We start from the raw sequence: 9,579 nt of genomic DNA, 5'->3' as shown, positions 1-9,579 counted from the left end.
AACCCTGGAACTAGGAACACTGATGTTGAGGAGAGTTCTATATGTTTGTACCAGTGAGAAAAAGCATCTTCTTCAGGATATCTGTACAGAGGAGTATTGAATCTTCAGAAGGTATGGTTCCATTTTGTCACCTATATGTTGCCTATGCTAGAATGTATTTAATGACAATGGGAAGTACGGACTTTTAAACTGTTATCTGTATGCATTACTTGGAAGTGTAGTGATGGCATGGCCACATTTGTGAAGCCATTTTAGAAGTAGACATAATTGGCAAAACATGTAAATACATGGAAAGGAATGCTGTGTGAGAAATATGTGCAAATATTTCAGGGAGATGTTTTTTGACAGCACTTTTAGCATTTCAAATATGTTTTATTAGCCAAAAAGGTCATTTGCCTGTATTTAGTGAGTGTGGGGTCTAAGGTGAATTACTCTTATGGCACTAAGGATATGTTGCTTTTCTTAGTCTACATGTTTTGAATACTGTCTATTGTTAGTATTCACATCTCTACACTGTTTAATGTTTCTCCAGTTGGGTAATACTGATTGGCTACCTTTTATGTTGCATATGTAAACACTTGGGAGGGTGGCCTAATGGTTAAGGCATTGGCCTTATATACACAAGGTGCAGGGTTTGAGTCTCACAAGGGGTAATTGACTAGGTTTAAAATGGCTCGCAAGGACAGTTAGCCTAGTACTAATCTATGAACCTATGAACCTATGAACCTTATGTTGTAGTTATGTGATACCTATGTGTATTACATGTCTGTTTTCTTTTAGGACACTACAACAATGGCATGGAGATGGTTGACTCCACATCAGTGACCCTTTATGGATGGCAAAAACTAAATTATCATTGACAGCTGTCATCAATATGGTACCTTTCTCCTTCAAAGGGGAAGGCAAGATATGGCCTGTCAGCTGCAAATATGGCAACAAAATGTTGTTGATGTTAATTCTGTGGGTGGTCATGGATGAACTTATGATCAAGTGTGCCACAGTGCCACTGATATGATAACCTCTGCAAGAAGGTAAGCAGCTGCAGTAGGCCATGATCTATTGGTTACATGTAGAGGACCCTGCTAGGAAACTACCGACTCCCAATGAACAGTTCCTAGCCAACATAAGGGATACAGAAAGCTCCCAGGAGACTGTAGTCCAACACGTGTTGGATGTGGAAGCCAGTGTTTCAGACAGACCAGCAACATCCCAGGAGGAGCTTCCAGGTAGGCCTGTTTTATCTGAACAGCTGAATATGGTTGCATAGTTAAAGAATTTAAATGAATAAGTTAATTCTGTGTCAGATTTATTTATTTGGTTGGAGAGGATTGAAGTTTGCAACAAGTATAACTTTAGCTTGGAGTTGCCACCCACATTCTTGTTTAAATGATTGTTTACTGCAGCTATAAAAGGGCAAATGTATTTAAGCTCTGTGTTACTGTTGATTGTGATGTCATTGCCCTTGCCTCTTGCTTAGCTCTTTGAGGAGCATCAGGCTTCAGGAAGGCTTCCCTTCTGCAGTTGGTAAGCCAAATAGTTTAATGTCAGAACTGCTGATCAATATAAATAAATATTGCACTGTTCATAGTTTCATAGGTGTTTACTAAGCTAATGACCACAAGGGCCTTTTTAAGCCTAGCCACACATCTGAAATATCTGACAAGTTCTGATACCCTTGATAAGCATAAGCAGGGGCTTGAGAGTCGAAGCATTTACAAGCAGGGGTCTGGGAGATGAACCATTTACAGTTGCCTGTGTCCATTAGAGACATAGGTGCCAAACCATGGATGGAGCTCCTGTTCCCCATCCAATTGTCCAAGTTGCACTTGAATTGGGTTAGGGAGAAACTCTGCTTCACATGGATGGGGTGCCTTTTCCAGAGATGGGGTAGTCTCTCGGATACATACCTGTCTCTCCAAAAGGTCCCATTTGTATCACAGGCAACATTTAAAGTCTTTACAATGGGTAATTCTGGTGCTGTTTTTTTGTGGCTATGCAGGAGGTCCATCAGAGTGGGGTCTGGCAATGCCCTGTATGCCAGGCATAGATCTTCCCTTAAGTCTATAGGAGACAGAAAGGTCCGAAGGATCCTAAGCAGGGTAAATCCCAGAAAACCAGCTAGCCCTGATAACATTTGAGAGAGAGTGGTCAAAGACTGCTCTACTCAACTGTCAACAGTACTTGCAGACATTTTCAACATATCTATGTGCCAGGCCCAAGTACCAATGTGCTTCAAGAATACTACTATAATACCCCTACCAAAGAAATCACAACCAGCCAGCCTAAATGACTACCACCCATTTGCTCTGACCATGATGATGATGAAATGCTTTGAGCGGCTGATCAAGGACCACCTATTTCTAAACCTGCCAGCATCACTAGACCCACTTCAATTTGCCTATAAGGCCAACCGCTCTAAAACAGATGCCATCCCATTTGCTCTTCATGAGTCCTTGGCACATCTTAACAACAAAAACAGTTATGTAAGGATGCTATTCATTGATTTTTAGCTCTGCCTTTAATATGGTCATCCCTCAAGACCTGATTGAGAAGCTTGTCCAGCTGGGCATCAGCACCCACTTATGCAGCTGAATGCTGGACTTTCTCATTGATGGACCTCAAAAAGTATGTGTGGGCAACACCTCAAGGAGCTTAACACTAAGCATGGGAGTCCCTCAGGGATGTGTCCTGAGCCTCTGCTGTCTACCTTACTAACTCACAAATGCATTACCAGACATAATTCAAACAAGATCGTGAAGTTAGCAGATGACACTACTGTAGTGGGTCTTATCAGGAGTGGAGACAAAACTGCCTACAGAGATGAGGTGAACCACCTTATTAACTGGTGAGATATTAATAATATGGCCTAAACATGTATAAAACCAAGGAGTTAGTAATGGACTTCAGAAAGAATCAGGACTCACATTGCTTACTCATAATTAAAAGGAAAACAGTGGAGAGAGTGAAAAGTATCAGATTAATAAGTGTGTATACTTCTGAGGATTTAGCATGGTCAACAAATACTGACCACATTGTGAAGAAAGCACATCAATGCCTGCACTTCTTGTGGAAGCTGAGGAAAGCTAGTCTCCCTTCCACTGTCCTCAAATCTTTCTATAGAGGTACCATTGAACGCACCCTGACTAGTAATCTCAGAGCCTGGTTCAGGAACTACAAAGTATCAGAAAAAAGGCCCTACAGAAGGTGATGAAGATAGCATAGAAGATCACTGGATCCACACTTCCAACTTTGCAGGCCCTATATGAAGCACAATGTATTGGCAGAGCCAGAAAAATAATCAGAGACCACACTCAACTTGCACATGGACTGTTCTCCTGCTTATCTTCAGGAAGATGCAAGCCCTCCAGGTTTAGTAGTAGCTTCTTCCCCCATGCTACCAGACTGTTGAACTCTACAACATATCAGTAGCTGGTGACCGGAACAATCAGTAGTATAGCTATCGTCTTGTGCAATACCTACATCAAGCTGCTTTAAAAGTGCAGTCAGTAGTAACTGAACATTCCATGCAATATACTTATGCTAGTCAGTATATTCTGTATATTCTGTCCAATAATTGGCTGTTCTCATGTGCAGTAGTTGATGAAGGCTGCTACCAGTGTTACAGAGGTATCTCAGATCTTGTCGGTCTTGTTTAGTATGTTATGCTATTGTACTGTTTAGTATGTTATGTTATTGTACTGTTTAGTATGTTATGTTATTGTACTGTTATATGTCCTTGTTATTCTCTGTGGTTGTATGTGATATATGCACTTAGAACCAAAGCAACATAATTTTATTTAACTCATACTGTGTGTGGGTCTGAATGACAATAAAATTTATTTTGACTTTGAAAAAAACAGTTAGATGTATTATTTTTATTTTATTTTATTTTACATTTGTTGACCAGGCTAGTCCAACTGGATACATGTCCATTTACAGCAGAGTCCCGGGGAGATAAGCTCCTTTATGCAAATAGAATGTAAAAATACAAAAATAATAATACTAAAATGCTACAATTTTAACAATGATATACATATAAAATACAGTACAGCGCTAGACTACAACAGAGGCAGTTTTAGTGATCATAAGATACCAGTAGCGGTTACTTTGTTAAAAGAGAGGAAGAGACAAGAAGTTATTCAAGAGGAAACAACAATAGTGCACACAGTAGAGAGCTAATTGTTAAACACTGAGAAGGGTAGGACTGGTTGAGAAAACTCAGAGAGATACGTTAGAACAGACAAGTAAACATGCCAGTGGAGAGCATACAGATTCAATAATTCATGAGAGGAAAAGAACAGATAAAACCTGTTCTACACATGCAGTAAGCATTTAAGAAGGTTAATGCTCAGGGAAAGTTTATTAGTCAGGGTTTGTGCATGGACATAGTCATTGTGTTTTAAGGAAAGATTTTAGGTGCTTCTTGAAAAGTGGTGTTGAGGACAGAGAAAAAAGGTCAGTGGGAAGTTTGCTCCAAGATTTTCCCACAGAGTTAGTGAAAAGACCGTCACCTGATTTATTGTTGGATTTCTGGATTGTTACTAGTAATTTGTTAGCTGAGCATAGGGTTGTAAGATTCTTGTAAGGAGTGATAAGGTTACAGAGTATTGGAATATTACTGGGATGTTGTAGTATCTTGTGGGTGATAGTGAGCTGCTGAAAGAAGAGCTGGTTTTGCAGTTCCAGACATCCTAGCTGTTGAAGATTTTGACAATGGTGGATTCTAAATGGGGAGCCAGTGGCAAATCTGGCAATGTTATGGTAGCAGGCTGCTAGCTTATTGAGGTTAGTTTTGGATAGATTAGTGTAGATGGGGGAGGCATATAGAAGTGTGGAGATGAGATGTGCTTGGGCGATGGTAGTTCTGGCTAAAGGAGTAAGAAAATGTTTGATCCTGTAAAGGAAACCTAGTTTTCTATTGACTGAGTTAATGGTTAGGTTAATGTGAGAGTCAAAGTTGAGGTGATGGTCAATTGTTACTCGTAAAAGTTTAGTGGCTGTGTCAGGTGCTATGACAGTGCCATTATTGGATGTTCATAGGTTCATAGGTTTATACTAGGCTATCTGCCCTAAGGCATTTATAAGCCTAGCCCAAAGTTTTGTGGCTTACGCCACCCCTTATGTTAAAAAATACTGTGCCCATTAGCTTGTTGTGCCTCTGTCCAGCAGTGATACAGAGATGATTCCCAGGGTAAACCTACGATCTCCCATCCACCGGTCAAGATTTCTCTTGAACAGAGCCAGCGAGGTGCTCTGTCTCACATGGACCGGGATTTTATTCCACAGCATAGGGAGTCTCTGGGTGACAAATCTATCCCTCCAGCATGTCCTATTTATATCCGTGCTAAGGTTTAAGTCGCTTGCTCTAGTGAATCTGGTAGATTTGGATTTTTTGAGGTGGAGCATGTCCATTAATTCCGGGTTGGACATGGCCTTGTATGTCAGGCACAGGTCACCTCTGAGCAGGCGGTATGCGACTGAATAGAGCTGGAGTTTCTTCAGTCTGGCAGCATATGACAGATTTTGGAGTCCCTTTATCCTTTTGGTGAGGAACTTTTGGGGTCTCTCCAATTGCTGCAGGTGTCGGGTGAGATACATCCCGAATGGGGCATTGTACTTGATCATTGGTCTGATAAGTGAAGAGTACAGGGGAACAATGACCTCACTTGATCTGGATGTGAATCCCTTCATGATCAGGTGGGCAATGTAGAAGGTCTTTCTAACCACTTTAGCAATGTGAGTGTCAAAAGAAAGGCCACTGTCAACCTGGGTCCCCAGGTCCCTGATAATCTCTTCTGTGCTTAATGGGTTGCCACCTATATGGTAGCTTGGGGTTACCTTGTTTTTCCCGAAGGGTATGACTATACATTTTTTGGCATTTAACTTCAGGCCATGGCTCTGGAACCAGTTATCAGTTTCCGTGAGACCACTCTGAAGGATATCTGTGTCCGATGTACTTTCCACTATGGCGCCCAGTTTGCAGTCATCTGCAAACTTTGTCAGCCATAGTCCTCCTATGTTTGCCTGTACTTCTGAGAAGTAGATGCCGAACAACAGGGGGCCAAGGACTGAGCCCTGTGGGACACCACTTGTGACTGGCTTGGAGTCTGACATGGCGCCAGCAACTCTAACCCTGTGGGTTCTGTCCTTTAGCCAGTTTGCAACCCATCTTGTGACATATGGGTTTACATTTAAGCTGGTAAGTTTCTCTATAATACCCGAGTGGGGTATTGTGTCGAAAGCTTTTGCAAGGTCAAGGTAGGCTGTATGGACTGCCTTTCCCTCATCAATGGCCTTGGTGACTGTTTCGAAGAAGTCGGCCAAGTTCAAAAGGCATGATCTGCCCTTGACAAAGCCAAACAGGGTTGGGTCCAATGTCTGGAAGTCCCCTATGTCTTTGTTTATGAGTTCCATTATGATCCTCTCCATAACTTTGCAGACCAGGCTTGTTAAGCTTATGGGGCGGTAATTACCAGGGTCCGTAGAGGCACCGCCTTTGTGGAGTCGGACCACAGTTGCCGTACGCCACTCCTTGGGCACGTATCCTGTGGTAAGGCTAAGATTAAACAGCTGCCTTATATGCGGGTTTAGTTCCTCGTTGAGTTTGTGTAGCACACAGCCGGGGACACCATCTGGTCCCATTGATGCTGTGTTTTTAGCTTTAGAGAGAGCAGCTTTCACCTGTGGATTTGAGATGTCTGGGAGGCTACACTCTGCTGGGATAGTTATCTCTCCTTTTGGGGGGGAGAGGGGGGTGAAGTTTGCACTGAACCTATCTGCCAGTATGTTGGCAATGTCTGTGGGTTCAGTGATTTTTGTATCATTTTGGACTAATTCTGCGCATATCTGGGAGTTTCCACCCAGGTTTCTAACATAGCTGAAGAAGACCTTATGATTGTCTTTTGAATCTATTGCAATTTTTCTCTCAAAGTTGGCCTTGGATGATTTTATGAGTGCTCGTATTTCTTTACTAATAATGATCAAGGGTGTCTTCTCTTTTATGGATTTTGCTCTATCATGTAACAGCTTTCTCCTCTTATTGTAAAGTTTGTTTATGGCTGAGGTCCACCAGACTGGACGTTTGCCCTTGGTGGAAAGAGTCTTGGTTTTATTAGGGATTGCCTGATCCATGCAGTGCTGGAGGTGTTCGTAGAAGGCATTTGTAAGGGCTTCCGCAGCTTGGATTATGGTTTCCACTGGCTCGGGGGCCTTGAAGGATACCACACCAGTCTTGATAGTGTGAAGTTTGCTTTAGAGAAGTTCTTCACTGTGGTCTTTTTTGTTTGGGGTGGAGGCGGGATGTGGATTTCCAGTGAGATAAGTTTGTGATCTGATCTCACCAATGAGGGATATACTTCCGGTGTGGAGCATTTTGTCCCCATGTTTGTGATGATGAGATCTAGTATACTTTCTCCTCTTGTGGGAACGGTGTCTAGTTGTTCCATGGCATTTGAATTTATGAACTCCAGGAACCTTTGGGCTAGAAAGTTGGGGCTTGAGTAATGTTCCCAGTCTATATTCAGGTAGTTGAAGTCACCCAATATAATGGTGTTTGGAGATACATTTATACCCTCCAGTGTCTTCAGGAAGGCTGTGTGGGGTTCCTGAGTTTGAGAGGGTGGCCTGTAGCATGCTACAAATTGTAGAGCAGTTTTGCCTATGGTTAATTGCACCTGGATGGTTTCCGATGCTTCGTGCGTTGCCACCAACCTGGAGGTGTGGGTATCCTTGATGAATATGGATACACCCCCTCCTTTTGTGGTGTGGTCCGGGTTTTGGGGCCAGAACGCATGATATGAGGTAAAACCTGATAGTGCCGGGGTGCTCTCAGGAGCCTTGAACCAGGTTTCAGTCACAGCACAGACATCGATGTTCTGAAGGGCCTCGAGTGCGTGCATTTTGAGATTTAGACTTCTGGCATTGAGCAGAATTACCCTTAGTTTCTTCCCATTTTTGTTTTCTAGGGTGGTAGGTTTAGAATTTGAGCCTTGCCTAAAAAAGGCACTATGGGGGTGGCAAGAACCTTAGCCAATATCTGGAATCCCAGAGGTGACAGGTGCAAGCCGTCCCTTGCGAAGCAGCGTGGCTTGTCAAGCATGTCATCCCAGGCAGACAGACACTGGATCCCCTTTGAATAACACCAGAAATTAAGCCAATTGTTAAAGCTGATCATCTTGTTTCTATGTTGTGGCATCATTCTTGGTGAAGGAAGGATACTGCTCAGGGTCAGGGTCATACCTGCCTGGGCTACATAATCAGAGAGCTCCTCTATGTCTCTTTTCATGTAGTCCAGGGAGGTACATCTCAGGTCGTTCACACCAGCATGGACAATGACTGTGTCATATTTGTACTTGCTGTGGAGTGACCCGAGTGCTTGTGTTATGTGGCGGATTCTAGCACCCGATAGGCAGCTTACTGTGACCCTCTCCTTGTTCAGCCTGGTGAGTGGGACGTCAGTATGTCTGACTATGGAGTCACCTATGACAAGTATGTTTGGTGTTGTGTTTGGCCTTAAGGGCTGTGACTGCTTTGCACACTGATTTTGTGGTTTATGTGTTGCCTGTGGTGTATCATGAGGTGGCAGTTGCTTGGATGTCTGCTTTGGAGGCCTCTGCTGTTTAGGTAAATTTTTGCTCAGAGCCTCCAAGTATGACTTTGTGTGTTTATGTGTTTGATTCATTGTTGTGATAGCTTTATGTGAGACTGGTTTTGTGGTGTGTGTAGCTGCCTTCTCCTCCTGTCTGGTCTTGCCAGTCCTGAGTTGAGAGAGCTCAGCCTCCAGTTTGGCTAAATAGCTGCATCTCTCGCATGTATTTATGTTATGTGGGAGGAGGAGAGGGTTGTCAGTGTACATGAGGCAATTGTAACATTGCCTCAGTATTCCAAATTCACCAACTGGACAGGAGAGGACGCCAGCATCTGGCCCTTCGACATGCTAGAGAAATTTAGAAGTTAGGGGTGTAACTGAATAAGTGAGGACTTAGTAAGGAAGTGGGTACTCCTGGGGGGGGGGTTGCTAGTGAGGGACTTTGTATAATACAGAAGTGCTAAACCTGAAAAGAAGATGCTTTTAAGACAAGTAAAAGCTTTTAGGAACAAGTGCTGCGCTTTTTAGTTAAGGGATATACTGTTTAGATTACTAGTAGAGCAGTTCTAAGGGAAAAAATGAAGAACAGACTTTATGGAGCCAGAAAAAGTTTAACCTTGTTAAACCAGTGCTGCCCGATGCTGCTCTAGTGGCAACTCCGTGCTAAATCGTGCTAAAGCACTCTAAAGCGTGTTTGATAGCAGGGGCTGGAAAGAGCCAGGAATTGACCCAAAACGGCCAATAAAACTACAGTTTCAAGTCAGTAACCACTCCCACGGGGGGCAGGGAAACAGCTCAATGTTTTTCACTGCCACTGATCAACAGAGAGACTTTCCTTTTGCCCAAGCAAAAATGGCCTCACAGAAACTTACAAAACAGTTCAAGAACAGCAAGCCTGTAACTTGAACTTTTTTAAATCTCAGAAAAGTGGGAAAAAAGCAAGAGTTTTTTTTTTTTTTTGTTTTTCAGAGATAGCAGAGGTTCACACGTAA

The sequence above is a fragment of the Protopterus annectens genome, chromosome 16.part0 (genome assembly GCF_019279795.1).
Source record: "Protopterus annectens isolate FY-2018-M chromosome 16.part0, PAN1.0, whole genome shotgun sequence".
Taxonomy (NCBI): domain Eukaryota; kingdom Metazoa; phylum Chordata; order Ceratodontiformes; family Protopteridae; genus Protopterus; species Protopterus annectens.
The sequence above is the reverse complement of the archived record's forward strand: the minus strand, read 5'-3'. Positions refer to the sequence as shown.